Consider the following 16,429-nt stretch of genomic DNA (forward strand, 5'->3'; position numbering starts at 1 on the left):
TTTCCCGGGTCTCTGTGGGTAGGTGGTGGCCAGGTCCACCCAGGTTCAGGGTAATGCCCGACGCACCCAGGGTCCGTCATCTTCACGAAAGGTGTAGGTAAGCACCTGATTCGCTCAGGATTCAATGTATTTGCCTGAATCGCTCAGGTTCCATGCGTCTGCCTGGAACGCTCGAGGGTTTCTCAGCAGGGTCCGGCTGGTTCCTGGTTACCCGGTTCGTGTCCGGCATGTCTGGATTTCTGTTTCCCGCAGGTCTTGTTGCATGCAGCGCGACTTCGGGCCCTGATTCTGGCAGTTCAGGGTCATCCAGCAGTTGGCCATGACGCCCAGGCTGCATCCTGGTTCTCCGTCGCTTCATTCCAGTGCCACCAGATCACACCTCTCTCCGGGTCTCGTACCAACGCTAGTTTATTTCAGGTAAGCAGGGCCTCAGGCCACCGGAATTTCGATCCATCCTCAATTGTGTCGCAGGGCGTCTCCGTGTCCGGTCATTCCACGGTGCCAGGTTTCAGGTAAGGTCCAGCCGGGTGGTGGCTTTACGCACCTCCGCAGCTCAGAGCCTTCCTTCATTCATCACGAGCCTCCATTCCTAGGTCTTCAGTGTCGCCGGAGAGTTGGCAGCGCTGTCCGTGGATTCCGGTAGGTTGCGATCCTTTTTATACCATGGTCATTCCTGTTTCCCTTCTGCTCTCGCCCGGTCACTCGGCCACCGCTTAAAAAAAAAAAAAAAAGGGAAATATATATATATATATATATATATATATATATTGTGGCGAAAGCCACTTCGCCACGGTGTTTTGGAGCGGGCTGTTTGCCCGCCTCCTGCCCCAGGATTATGGCCCACATTAACTTTGAAAGAGAAGATAGACCGGCCGCACAGCTTAAATCTGTGAGTACTCTCCCGGACATCCCCAAGCCGATCCGTTGGGATCAGACTGTGTATGCCGGCTTGGTTCTGGGGGAGCATTGTGCAAACCTAGCCACTTCTGGACTATAATGTAAGAAGGTTGTCCGTACGTTTGAATGCAATATTTGGGAATGTGGTATTGTATATTGCTACTACTGCCCCTTTTAGACTGGGTAGCAGGTTGCATTCAGGCTGTCCTACAGACTATGTATATTATTATGTGTTCAGTTACATTGTATCTGTGTATGCTGGGGGTCAAGTTAGTCCATTACGTTTGGTAATTGTATTTTGTGGATTACGTCTCAGACAATGCTTATTGTGTTGGGTAATTACGTCTCAGACAAGGCTCATTTGGTTTTGTGTATTGTGTTACAGACAGAGGGGAGGGGAGTTTGTGTACAATGGCTGGGGAACTGTATAAATATACAAGCTTGTGAATAAAGCGAGTAGTTGACTCCCAGACTGTGTTTCGTCCGGTTATTGGGAGGATTGGGAATATTGCCGTACTGTTCAGCGCTGACTGTGGATTTACCTGTTATACCAGCGGAGATCGTGGATTCTAATATTGCACTCCGCTACAATTGGTGGCAAGCGACGGGATCCAACCTTACAGCCGAAAAGCGGTGTTCGTGTAAATTGAAACTACCGAACAAGGAAAGTGAAGGACAATTCGTATGGAACAAAGGAACGAACAACGAGGTGAATGGAGATTGTTTATGCTGCTTTGAAACGGCAGACATTGAAAGAGCTATTGGAAGCCAGGGGTAAAGTAGCCAGCAACAAACCCAAGGCTGTACTAATTGCCGAGCTGATGGAGGGAGACAGAGCCCGCAGCGCTACACCCCCAGCAGCCATGGAGGAGACACTCTACCAGAGGGAAATGAGAACCAGGCTGGAATTTCTGCCACAGCCTATATCAGAGGCCATGATGCAAATGGTAATGGCAAATGTGCAGGAGTACGTGATGGCACACAGCCCACAGCATGCACCGTCCCGAGCGGAGTCCACGACTGGGTCACTCTACAGCCAGGTAAAACCCAAAATTCCCTATCATGCCTTTAAAGTATTTTGCGAGGAGAAGGATGAGATTGATGGGTTTTTACAGGATTTTGAAAGGCTGTGTGATTTACATGACTTGGAACGGGCAGTATGGGTCCCCTTGCTGGCAGGCAAGCTAGCAGGGCGGGCAGCAGAAGCATATCGCGCTGTACCCAGCGAGGACAGCAGAGATTATGAAAAAGTGAAGCGAGCGATATTAGAGAGGTATGCCATTACCCCAGAAGCATACCGGCGAAAATTTAGAAACCTGCGAAAACCAGAGAAAGATTCTCATGCTGAGTGGGCACACAAGCTGGACCAAGCATCACAAGGGTGGATACAAGCCAGCCAAGCCACTACTATGGAAGAATTGCGACAGTTAATGCTGTTGGAGCAATTCTTCAACGGTTTGTCTCCAGAGACACAAGAATGGGTGCGGGACAGGAAGCCTCTCACCCTAACAGAAGCGGCACGCTTAGCCGATCAGCATTTTGATGCGAGAAGGCATCAGGTAACCCTCCCCAAGAGTTACCCGCGACCCGCGGGGTCACCCAGCATTCCACCCCCCCACGCTCCCACTGCATCTCCTCTTCGCCCGTCCCCAGGGAACCTACCACCACCCTCCAGGTATAATGGACGTGTCAATATCCAGTGCCACACCTGCAAACAGTGGGGGCATATGGCCCGTGAGTGCACCCAAAATCGAGGCAGACCCGCCTGGAACCAAGCTCGACCGAATCCGGCACCAAGGGCTGCTGCCCACCATTATCAGCGGGAGCCAGCTGCCCAAGAGATGTGGCGTGTGCAAGCCGAGGAACCTCTAGGGGTATTACACGAGGTGATGTCCATTCGAGCCACCGACAACAGGCAGCACCATCGCCAGCTGGTGACCCTGGAAGGGAAGGAAGTACAAGGGCTCCGAGATTCCGGAGCCACGCTAACCTTGATCGCACCTCACCTGGTTCCAGGTTCCGCTCACACTGGCGGATCAGTGGCCGTAAGGGTGGCAGGGGGAGCAGTGTACCGACTACCCACTGCTAAAGTACATTTGGATTGGGGTGCGGGAGAGGGGGTTGTGGAAGTGGGCATCATGCAAAATCTACCAGCAGATGTTGTACTGGGGAATGACTTGGGCCAGATGACCTCTGCTTTTGTACCCCAGGCTCCACACCAGGAAGCTCATCCAGTGACCACACGGCAGCAGGCTCGCATCACGGCTCCACTAGCACACTCTGAGGCTCAGGTAAAAGACCATGACCCCCACACGATACGTATGTCCTGGGATACCCCAACTACATTTGAGGCAGAGGTAAAGTCAGACCCCACACTACAGATATATACAGACAGAGGGGAGGGGGTTAATTGGGTGCTGTCTCTCTTGGGACCCAACCCTGCGGAGGGCCTCGTGCAGATCGTGAAGTGGAGGATCAGAGAGTACCTGCAGGCCATGGCAGCGGTAGACAGGGGGGAGATACCCCAGCAGCCGAGCAAGTTCCCGGGAGCTGAAGATGCCGTCCTTGCTCCCCAGCGGCATTGTGAGTTACAGGGAGATGAAGGTGCCGTCCTACCTCCCCAACAGCCGAGTATTGTATTGGGAGCAGAGACAACCGGTCTCTCTCTCCAGCGGCAGTGTGTACCCTTAGGAGAGAAGACAGTTGGTCCCTCTCCACAGCAGCCAAGTGATCCACAGGGAGCTGAAGGTGCTGGCCTTCCTCCCCAGCGGCAGTGTGTCCTGCAGGGAGCAGAGATAGTTGGTCTCTCTCCCCAGCAGCCAAGTGATCCACAGGGAGCTGAAGGTATCGTCCTTCCTCCCCAGCGGCAGTGTGTCCTGCAGGGAGCAGAGATAGTTGGTCTCTCTCCCCAGCAGCCAAGTGAGTCCCAGGGAGCTGAAGGTATCGTCCTTCCTCCCCAGCGGCAGTGTGTCCTGCAGGGAGCAGAGATAGTTGGTCTCTCTCCCCAGCAGCCAAGTGATCCACAGGGAGCTGAAGGTGCTGGCCTTCCTCCCCAGCGGCAGTGTGTCCTGCAGGGAGCAGAGATAGTTGGTCTCTCTCCCCAGCAGCCAAGTGATCCACAGGGAGCTGAAGGTATCGTCCTTCCTCCCCAGCGGCAGTGTGTCCTGCAGGGAGCAGAGATAGTTGGTCTCTCTCCCCAGCAGCCAAGTGATCCACAGGGAGCTGAAGGTATCGTCCTTCCTCCCCAGCGGCAGTGTGTCCTGCAGGGAGCAGAGATAGTTGGTCTCTCTCCCCAGCAGCCAAGTGATCCACAGGGAGCTGAAGGTATCGTCCTTCCTCCCCAGCGGCAGTGTGTCCTGCAGGGAGCAGAGATAGTTGGTCTCTCTCCCCAGCAGCCAAGTGAGTCCCAGGGAGCTGAAGGTGCCGTCCTGACTCCCCAGAGCCAGTGTATATTCATGGGAGAAGAGACAGTCGGTCCTCTCCCCCAACAGGGACCAGAAGTACCGGAGGTCGCGGACCTCATAGACTGGTCCTGGGAGGACTCCCAGCAGGCAAGGGGAGATGGGACCGAAGTCTCTCTACCAGCCCTACAGGGATGCTGGGCAGTCGGCCAGGATCTCCAGCGGCAGTGTGAGTACCAGGAGGAGGAGGTAAGCCATCCCTACCCTCCACAGCTGACCCCTACCGAGGTACTGAGGTCAGTAGAGGAGCCGTTAGCTTCCTCTGACCCTTTCCCAGCAGAAGAGCTGGCATCTGGGCAGAGCGCCGCTGGCCTCTGCCCTAACTTTCCTTTTGTCACCGGGCAGGACTATACCCCGATTGCTCCAGCGGAAGTGCTGGCAACTGGCCAGAGCACAGTTGGCCTCTGCCCTTCTTTGTCCCCTTGTCCCAGGCTTGTCTACCTGCAGGTCCCTCCAGCTGAAGCGCTGGCACCAGGGCAGAGTACCGCCGGTCTCTGCTCACTCAGCGACCCACAAAGCCAAGAGACCAGTGCCCAACACAGCCATGTTGAAGCCATGGGACCGAAACAAGCTACAAAATTCCCCGGGTGCAGTAACCAAGTGTTGGGGGGGGGACTGCACTGCAGATTGTATATTATTGTGGGGGGGCTGCCTTATTGATTGTAATTTACTGTGGGTGGGTGACTCGACTAACTCAGGCACTGACCGACAGAAGGTCAGCTACCTGGTTAGTCTCCCCCCGAATGGGAAGATATGTGGCGAAAGCCACTTCGCCACGGTGTTTTGGAGCGGGCTGTTTGCCCGCCTCCTGCCCCAGGATTATGGCCCACATTAACTTTGAAAGAGAAGATAGACCGGCCGCACAGCTTAAATCTGTGAGTACTCTCCCGGACATCCCCAAGCCGATCCGTTGGGATCAGACTGTGTATGCCGGCTTGGTTCTGGGGGAGCATTGTGCAAACCTAGCCACTTCTGGACTATAATGTAAGAAGGTTGTCCGTACGTTTGAATGCAATATTTGGGAATGTGGTATTGTATATTGCTACTACTGCCCCTTTTAGACTGGGTAGCAGGTTGCATTCAGGCTGTCCTACAGACTATGTATATTATTATGTGTTCAGTTACATTGTATCTGTGTATGCTGGGGGTCAAGTTAGTCCATTACGTTTGGTAATTGTATTTTGTGGATTACGTCTCAGACAATGCTTATTGTGTTGGGTAATTACGTCTCAGACAAGGCTCATTTGGTTTTGTGTATTGTGTTACAGACAGAGGGGAGGGGAGTTTGTGTACAATGGCTGGGGAACTGTATAAATATACAAGCTTGTGAATAAAGCGAGTAGTTGACTCCCAGACTGTGTTTCGTCCGGTTATTGGGAGGATTGGGAATATTGCCGTACTGTTCAGCACTGACTGTGGATTTACCTGTTATACCAGCGGAGATCGTGGATTCTAATATTGCACTCCGCTACATATATATATATATTTATTTATTTTTTGGGGGGGGTTTCGGGGGGGGGGGGGGAGTTTCTGACACACCCCAGGTCTCAATCCCCTGAATCGCTCGGGTTTCATGTATTCCCCTGAATCGCTCAGGTTTCATGTATTTACCTGAATCACCCAGGTTTTATGTATTTACCCGCGTCACTCAGGTTTTACGTATTTTCCCTGAAATCACTCAGGTCATGTATTTCCCTGAATCGCTCAGGTTTGTATTTTCCTGTCTCTTTCAGGTTGACGGTATTTCCAGGGTGTATATATTAATATTACAGGCTATAGCTACTAGAGAGAGATCGTTGATCCAGGGAGTTATTCTGATTGCCTGATTGGAGTCGGGAAGGAATTTTTATTCCCCTAAAGTGAGGAAAATTGGCTTCTACCTCACAGGGGTTTTTTGCCTTCCTCTGGATCAACTTGCAGGATGGCAGGCCGAACTGGATGGACAAATGTCTTTTTTGGCCTTATGTACTATGTTACTATGTATTTTCCTGATTCACTCAGGTCACGTATTTCCCTGAAATCGCTCAGGTGTTATTTCCCACAGGTTGTTCGCATTTGCCTGAATCGGTCAGGATCCAATATATTTGCCTGAAACGCTCAGACGTTTTTCCCGTACCATCAGGAAACTACCAAGCCGGCGTCAAGGTTTCCAAAGTTTTTCAAGGTCCCACCCGCAGGTGGCTTGAACGATGTCTCCTACACCCTGGCGTTCATAGCCCACTGTCACCGCAAATCTCAGGCTGTCATTTAACACCATCGGGCTGTACCTAGCACTGCGCCATGCTTCATAATCCAAATGGAGGTTCCATTTCTTCAGTGCAGGCAGTCAAGGCAGCCCTTAGGGGGATCCAGAGGTGCGGGGATGCCCCTACCGCCTGTAGAAAGCCTGTCTCCGGCGAGATGTTTGGGAGACTGTCGTCCGCGCTGGATAGACATTCTTTTGGGCACTCTCCTAGTTTAATTATTAAGGCAGCCATGTATCTCGGGTTTTACGGGTTCCTCAGGCCAGGTGAGTTACCAGCACCTCCCCTAAACGTCAGGGGTTGCAGGTGCGGCAGTTGTCCTGGGCCCATGACCATTTTTGTCCTCTGGCTCCCTTTCACGAAGGCCAATCAGCATGGGCCTCCCTCGGAGGTCAGGTTTTAAACCTCGAACGATTGGTGGCCGGTCATGGTCCTCCGTCAATTGTTAGCCCTGTTGCAAGATGCCCCCCTAGATGGCCCGCTGCTTCCTTGGCGTGGGGGGCCCCTGACATCAATTCAGTTTGTGTCCTGCCTCAGGTCTCAGCCATAACCGACTGGCCATCACAGGACACTCGCTCCGAATAGGGGCCGCGTCCTCAACATCAAAAAACGAGGTCCCGGCGCACGTGATCAAATGCATGGGTCGTTGGCGCTCTTCCTGCTTCACAGGATACATACCGAATCCGAATGTAGAGATTTCCCAGGCGTTTTGTAGTCTTGCCCTCTGAGTGGAATTAAAAGCTTTGGTCACTACTCTGCTCTCCTCGTCTCTCTTTGCCCACTACTAGGCTTACCCTCGCTCCTGGCTTCCGGCACAACACAGCCAGCTAGGTCAGGGGAGGCGCTTCACCCACTTATCACAGTTAAGCCTCTCCCATAAGTGGAAGGCTGAAAAGTCAGCCTGAATTTGTGGGAGGGGCATCTTACCTTCTTAAGCTCCAGCCCCCAGCTCCTCAGGGCGCTTCTGTTCACACCCACCCACCCCCCCTGTTCTCAAACACTCCCCTTAGGGTATGGCCACTACTAGGCTTACCCTCGCTCCTGGCTTCCGGCACCACACAGCCAGCTAGGTCAGGGGAGGCGCTTCACCCACTTATCACAGTTAAGCCTCTCCCATAAATAATACTTGTCTGGCTGAGGGAACAGAAAAGGACAGAGGCAGGTTGAGGACCGGTGAGGGCACAGGGCCTGCTCTCGGGCATGCCAACTAATGGTTGTGTCTGACGAACCCACCGACTCTTGGCTGTGGGTGTCTGATGTCACTTTGGATGAAGTGGGTAACCAGTCAATCATTCAAGAACCACTGGGTTGCTGGTCCAGGCACGAACGCTAGATGACACCAGGAGCTCAGGCCTCTCCCTGCAACTCCTGCTGAGACCTGTACCTGCTCCAGAAACATTTAGGCCTCTGCCACTCCCCTGTGCAGGGCCTGGCACTTTTCTGTCTGACATACTGTTAGATCAAATAAATAAATAAAAAGGAAATTAAAGCAACCCAAAAAAGTCTGTAATTTACTCACTTCACCACACAACGGCCAATAAGCCTTTTTTAGAAAGGGCTTTAGAACATATAACGGCAAGGCTGAACGGAAAATACGTATTTTTCGCCCTATAAGACTCACCGGCCCATAAGACACCCCTAGGTTTTAGAAAAGGACAATAAGAAAAAATCGTTTTCATTAGACCTCCGGTCAGACCAGCAGTCAGACCCCCAATGTTAATCAGATCACAGCTCCAATCAGATCCCCAATGTTAATAAAACCCCAATAATACCTCAGATCAGACCTACAATCAGACCTCAGCTCACACCCAAAAGTGAATGACCCTAATCAGACCTCAGATCTGAGCCCCAATATAAATAAGACCCCATACAGACCTCAGATCTGACCCCCAGTCTCATATTAGCACACATGCCACATTTGATCAGTCCCCAGCCTCATATCAGCCGTCATGCCTCTTTTGTCTAGCCCCAGTCTCATATCAGCCCACATGCCTTTTTTTTATAAGCCCCATTGCCTTTTTTTATCAGCCCCCATTACTTTAGATGTGCCCCATTCCTCAGATGACATAAAGAAAAAAAAAAACACTTACCTCTTCTGCTCCTGGACGGCTCCCGCCTCTTCTTCCTCCTGCTGTCATCTGTGCTGTGAACCGGCGTGTACAGCATGAGGTCACAGAACACTCCTCACACTGTGCGCAGCCTTCACAGCCGACAGCCAAGAACCAGGAGGTGGTGAGTACAGAGCCTTCACCGCTTCCCCGTACTAATGAGCGCTTCCATAATGCAAGCGCTCATCAGTAACATAGTAAGAAAGAAATTTGTCCTTCCAGTTCTACCTGTTATCCTGCAAGTAGCTCTTATTCGCCCCATAAGACGCAGGGACATTTCCCCCCTACGAGATATATATATTTTGTTGCCACTTATACACACCAAAAGGGCTATAATTTTCTCACTTCAGCACACAATGGCTAATAAGCCCTTTTTTCCCCTCTAATACAGGCCCAAAAATGCTTTAGAACAGATAACTGCACCGAACAAGGGCAAAAAGGATGTAGAAATATTTCCTTGTAATAAACCTTATTAATGCCTGTATCAAACAGGACTTGCACCCCAATAACAAGAACAGTTTGCTGGAATTACAGAGCTGTATAATGGCAATTTGGATCCCCAGTCAGTGCAGCAAGGTATAATAGGATTGTTCCTATGAGTCAGTCTGTAACCTCCCCTACTGAACCCTGTTCTGCTTCAATACTGTGGAATGATTCCTCCCTATCCTTTCCCTGAACTTCTATACAGCAAAATAAAAGTTTTAAAGTCTTTTTTTTTTACCACTGTCCCTAGTGCCTGCTGACATCTCTCCCTGCACTAAGTACACTGGAAAATGGCTGAATCACAGAGAGTCTATTTATAAGGCTGTGACATCACAGGGGCTGGCTGCTGATTGGCTGCATGCATGGCATTGTGGGTGATCCCTCGTTCCCAGAGTTCCTTGCTCCATGTCCTAACATGTGGAGCAGCTATTTTAGGGAAAAATGTGATTTGTTACCACGAAGTGTGAGGAAATTCAGATTCGGTGCAAATCGAATTTTTCCTGAAATTCGGATCGAATCCCAGTTCTTCAACTTCAATTCGCTCATCTCTAATCAGAATATCCGCTGCTCTTACCTGCTTCACTAACAGCTTCACAAAATAAGTTGTTACAGTATCTAAAATATGGAGGCTATAAAGTAAAATGGAGTCTCTACATTGACAGAGGCTAAATTGGCTTTTTCTCTAAAGCTAGGCCAAACATTTTAGCTCTTTCAGCTGCCAGTGTACAACTACTCCCATCCTCTCCACTCTCCCTGGCTTGTGGCATCTCTAGTATATTATAGTATATGTCATTGTAAAGGTGCTTTGAGTTTTTTTATGTTATTTTAAAATACTGTAGGCAATCCCTAATTTAATGCTCTGATAAGATGTTCAGACTGTCCTCTTATGTAACTACAGATATCCATTGGGATCAGAACACCCACTGCTCCTCCTTGTGACACACAAAACTTCTCATAACTTTTACAAAAATAAGTTGGTATCTAAAATATGGAGGTTATTATAACTAAAATGGAGTCTAAATTCACAGCAGCTAAATTGGCTTTTTCCCTAAAGCTGGCCAAACATTTTAGCTCTTTCAGCTGACATTTATTCCTCTTGACACTACAGATTTTATTCCAGCTACAAAAATAATGTGAAAGTTTCTTGTAGCCAGTGTACTACACAGTGTAACATCAGTCTCTATATAGACAAATAAGGTATATATCGGGTTTAGAGGCATGTAATTGGTAAAATATTTGGCAGTGACGTTGTGAACCTTCTGCCAAAATGTGTGCACTATGCAGCATTGATCTTCTCAATGTAACCAAGGCAGACATAGCAGAGCTGGAGAGGGTTCAGAGAAGAGCAACTAAAGTTATAACTGGAATGGGTGGACAACAGTACCCTGAAAGATTATCAAAATTAGGCTTATTCACTTTAGAAAAAAGACGACTGAGGGGAGATCTAATTAATATGTATAAATATATCAGGATTCAGTACAGAGATCTATCCCATCATCTATTTATCCCCAGGACGGTGACTGTGATGAGGGGACATCCTCTGTGTCTGGAGGAAAGAAGGTTTGTACACAAACATAGAAGAGGATTCTTTACGGTAAGAACAGTGAGACTATGGAACTCTCTGCCTGAGGAGGTGGTGATGGTGAGTACAATAAAGGAATTCAGGAGGGGCCTGGATGTATTTCTGGAGTGTAATAATATTACAGGATATAGCCACTAGAGAGGGGTCATTGATCCAGGGAGTTATTCTGATTGCCTGATTGGAGTCGGGAAGGAATTTTTTATTCCCCTAAAGTGGGGAAAACTGGCTTCTACCTCACAAGTTTTTTTTTTGCCTTCCTCTGGATCAACTTGCAGGATAACAGGCCGAACTGTATTGACATATGTCTTTTTTCGGCCTTATGTACTATGTTACTATGTAATGAAGTACAATAGCTTGATGGCCCAGTTACAGATTTATTTCTCAGTATCTGCTAGAGGGTAAGTAAGCATAAAAGAGAGATATAGAGATATGTAATAGTCAATAGAATCTAGAGCAGGGGTACTCAAGTACTTTTTATTTAAAGGACCACATACCTGAGTCTGCTGTAGAATGAAGGTCCAAGCTGTAAAACAAATAATATATATGAGGGACAACACCATTGGCATGTGGCGCTGCATTGTTTTTTGTTTTTTGTACAATAATCCACACCTCCAAGCCCACCTAATGTCCTTTCTGCCGACCAAACACTAATAATGTCCTTTCAGTGCCCCCTTACAATAATGATGACCCTTTAATTAATGCCCTCAGACAGTATGATATCCCTTTAGTGCTACACAGAGCATAATACCCCTAAGTGCACCCCTCACAGCAGGGTGATCCCTTAGTGCTCCTGACACATTGCGATGCCTCCTTAGTTCCTCCCCACAGAGTATGAATACCCTAAGTGCCCAATCACAGTAGTAATGCCCTCACTGTACCCCCTTCACAGTAATAATCCCCATTGTGCCCCCTTCATATTAATAATCCTCATTGTGCCTCAATCACAATAATAATGACCCATAATAGTAGTAATGCCTAGGGATGAGCGAACTCGAACTGTATAGTTCGGGTTCGTACCGAATTTTGGGGTGTCCGTGACACGGACCCGAACCCGGACATTTTCGTAAAAGTCCGGGTTCGGGTTCGGTGTTCGTCGCTTTCTTCGCGCTTTTGTGACGCTTTCTTGGCGCTTTTTGAAAGGCTGCAAAGCAGCCAATCAACAAGCGTCATACTACTTGCCCCAAGAGGCCATCACAGCCATGCCTACTATTGGCATGGCTGTGATTGGCCAGAGCACCATGTGACCCAGCCTCTATTTAAGCTGGAGTCACATAGCGCCGCCCGTCACTCTGCTCTGATTAGCGTAGGGAGAGGTTGCGGCTGCGACAGTAGGGCGAGATTAGGCAGATTAACTCCTCCAAAGGACTTGATTAACTGATCGATCTGCAGCTGTGGATCATTGAGCTGCTGATCCTCAATTGCTCACTGTTTTTAGGCTGCACAGACCGTTTGTCAGTCTCATTTTTCTGGGGTGATCGGCGGCCATTTTGTGTCTTGTGGTGCGCCAGCACAAGCTGCGACCAAGTGCATTTAACCCTCAATGGTGTGGTTGTTTTTTGGCTAAAGCCTACATCAGGGTGAAGCTGTCACACCAAGTGCATTTAACCAGCAATAGTCTGTTCATTTTTTGGCCATATACAAAATCAGGGGCAAGCTGCGCCTGTCACCAAGTGCATTTAACCCTCAATGGTGTGGTTGTTTTTTGGCTAAAGCCTACATCAGGGTGAAGCTGTCACACCAAGTGCATTTAACCAGCAATAGTCTGTTCATTTTTTGGCCATATACAAAATCAGGGGCAAGCTGCGCCTGTCACCAAGTGCATTTAACCCTCAATGGTGTGGTTGTTTTTTGGCTAAAGCCTACATCAGGGTGAAGCTGTCACACCAAGTGCATTTAACCAGCAATAGTCTGTTCATTTTTTGGCCATATCCCAGTCTAATTCTGTCACTAAATCCATACCGGTCACCCAGCGCCTAAATACTAGGCCTCAAATTTATATCCAGCTAAATCTGTCCCTAGTGCTGTAGCTGGGCGAGTTATTTAGTGTCCGTTCAAGCACATTTCTTGTTCTGGGTTGAAATACAATTCCCAATTTAGCAATTTCATAATTTAGTGGTTCCTGCTATATCAGAGCTATTTGAAATCTATCCCAAAAAGGGTATATAATATTGAAGGTGCACATTGGGTCATTCAGAATAACTTCACACACACCCGCTACTGTGTATTTCCAAGTCTAATTCTGTCACTAAACCCATACCTGTCACCCAGCGCCTAAATACTAGGCCTCAAATTTAAATCCCTCTAAATCTCTCGTTACCCACCGCTGTACTGTTGTTGCTGGGCAAGATATTTAGTGTCCGTCAAAGCACATTTTTTGTTCTGGGTTGAAGTACAATTCCCAATTTAGCAATTTCATAATTTAGTGGTTTCTGCTATATCAGAGCTATTTGAAATCTATCCCTAAAAGGGTATATAATATTGAAGGTGCACATAGGGTCATTCAGAATAACTTCACACACACGCTTCTGTGCATTTCCAAGTCTAATTCTGTCACTAAATCCATACCGGTGACCCAGCGCCTAAATACTAGGCCTCAAATTTAAATCCCTCTAAATCTCTCGTTACCCACCACTGTACTGTTGTTGCTGGGCAAGATATTTAGTGTCCGTCAAAGCACATTTTTTGTTCTGGGTTGAAGTACAATTCCCAATTTAGCAATTTCATAATTTAGTGGTTCCTGCTATATCAGAGCTATTTGAAATCTATCCCAAAAAGGGTATATAATATTGAAGGTGCACATTGGGTCATTCAGAATAACTTCACACACACCCGCTACTGTGTATTTCCAAGTCTAATTCTGTCACTAAACCCATACCTGTCACCCAGCGCCTAAATACTAGGCCTCAAATTTAAATCCCTCTAAATCTCTCGTTACCGCTGTACTGTTGTAGCTGGGAAAGTTATTTAGTGCCCGTCAAAGCACATTTTTTGTTCTGGGTTGAAGTACAATTCCCAATTTAGCAATTTCATAATTTAGTGGTTCCTGCTATATCAGAGCTATTTGAAATCTATCCCAAAAAGGGTATATAATATTCAAGGTGCACATTGGGTCATTCAGAATAACTTCACACACACGCTTCTGTGCATTTCCAAGTCTAATTCTGTCACTAAATCCATACCGGTCACCCAGCGCCTAAATACTAGGCCTCAAATTTATATCCCGCTGAATTTGAATACAATACATTGGGCCAAATAATATATTTGTTGTTGTGGTGAACCATAACAATGAGAAAAACATCTAGTAAGGGACGCGGACGTGGACATGGTCGTGGTGGTGTTAGTGGACCCTCTGGTGCTGGGAGAGGACGTGGCCGTTCTGCCACATCCACACGTCCTAGTGTACCAACTACCTCAGGTCCCAGTAGCCGCCAGAATTTACAGCGATATATGGTGGGGCCCAATGCCGTTCTAAGGATGGTAAGGCCTGAGCAGGTACAGGCATTAGTCAATTGGGTGGCCGACAGTGGATCCAGCACGTTCACATTATCTCCCACCCAGTCTTCTGCAGAAAGCGCACAGATGGCGCCTGAAAACCAACCCCATCAGTCTGTCACATCACCCCCATGCATACCAGGGAAACTGTCTCAGCCTCAAGTTATGCAGCAGTCTCTTATGCTGTTTGAAGACTCCGCTGGCAGGGTTTCCCAAGGGCATCCACCTAGCCCTTCCCCAGCGGTGAAAGACATAGAATGCACTGACGCACAACCACTTATGTTTCCTAATAAGAAGGTAGCAGGCACACTCATAGATGGGATAAATAAAGTGTTTTTTATTTTGTTAAAATCTTACATATGTTAAAATTGGGTACTGGTGTTTCAAGAAAAGGTAAGTGTAATAGTCTGGGCACTTGTTACGGGTGCCAGATGGGAGGTGACTGATATTAGGTGATCTTGGGGTAAATTCGTGGAGAATGGATGGGGGAAAAAATGGACGGTATTTAGTCCGTTGGGGTAGGTGGTGTGTTGTGATATAGAGAGGGGGATGGTCGGGGAGTACAGTCTTTTGAGACTGGCTAGAGTAGGTGGGGTAGCCTTTCCCAGTAGTTTGTGATATATGGTGTAGAATAGAGTGAATTGGGCTAAAAGGGAAAAAAACAATTCATGTAGTAGGTGAAATAAAATGGATAAAAAATAGAAAAATTATGTAAAAAATAGAAAAGAGTATTATAGTTCAGTATCCGGTGGTCCCAAAGATAGCGCTAAAAAGAAAAATTAAAAATGGTAGAGAGATAGTATGTGTTACGTATGTAACTTATTGTCCCATAAGTAGCACTTTAAACAAGATTTCAGTGAGTTAAAAAGTGATACTTTTCTGTGTAATAGAAGGCCTTATATTTGTGGGAAGATGTATAGCTCCTGTGGGGGAATTTTCCTGATGATGAGGACATGGGAATACCACCTCAGCATGTCTCTGATGATGACGAAACACAGGTGCCAACTGCTGCGTCTTTCTGCAGTGTGCAGACTGAACAGGAGGTCAGGGATCAAGACTGGGTGGAAGACGATGCAGGGGACGATGAGGTCCTAGACCCCACATGGAATGAAGGTCGTGCCACTGACTTTCACAGTTCGGAGGAAGAGGCAGTGGTGAGACCGAGCCAACAGCGTAGCAAAAGAGGGAGCAGTGGGCAAAAGCAGAACACCCGCCGCCAAGAGACTCCGCCTGCTACTGACCGCCGCCATCTGGGACCGAGCACCCCAAAGGCAGCTTCAAGGAGTTCCCTGGCATGGCACTTCTTCAAACAATGTGCTGACGACAAGACCCGAGTGGTTTGCACGCTGTGCCATCAGAGCCTGAAGCGAGGCATTAACGTTCTGAACCTGAGCACAACCTGCATGACCAGGCACCTGCATGCAAAGCATGAACTGCAGTGGAGTAAACACCTTAAAACCAAGGAAGTCACTCAGGCTCCCCCTGCTACCTCTTCTGCTGCTGCCGCCTCGGCCTATTCTGCTGCTGCCGCCTCGGCCTCTTCCTCCGCCTCTGGAGGAACGTTGGCACCTGCCGCCCAGCAAACAGGGGATGTACCACCAACACCACCACCACCACCTCCGTCACCAAGCGTCTCAACCATGTCACACGCCAGCGTTCAGCTCTCCATCTCACAAACATTTGATAGAAAGCGTAAATTCCCACCTAGCCACCCTCGATCCCTGGCCCTGAATGCCAGCATTTCTAAACTACTGGCCTATGAAATGCTGTCATTTAGGCTGGTGGACACAGACAGCTTCAAACAGCTCATGTCGCTTGCTGTCCCACAGTATGTTGTTCCCAGCCGGCACTACTTCTCCAAGAGAGCCGTGCCTTCCCTGCACAACCAAGTATCCGATAAAATCAAGTGTGCACTGCGCAACGCCATCTGTAGCAAGGTCCACCTAACCACAGATACGTGGACCAGTAAGCACGGCCAGGGACGCTATATCTCCCTAACTGCACACTGGGTAAATGTAGTGGCAGCTGGGCCCCAGGCGGAGAGCTGTTTGGCGCACGTCCTGCCGCCGCCAAGGATCGCAGGGCAACATTCTTTGCCTCCTGTTGCCACCTCCTCCTTCTCGGCTTCCTCCTCCTCTTCTTCCACCTGCTCATCCAGTCAGC

The sequence above is a fragment of the Bufo gargarizans genome, chromosome 3, assembly GCF_014858855.1.
Source record: "Bufo gargarizans isolate SCDJY-AF-19 chromosome 3, ASM1485885v1, whole genome shotgun sequence".
NCBI classification, from domain to species: domain Eukaryota; kingdom Metazoa; phylum Chordata; class Amphibia; order Anura; family Bufonidae; genus Bufo; species Bufo gargarizans.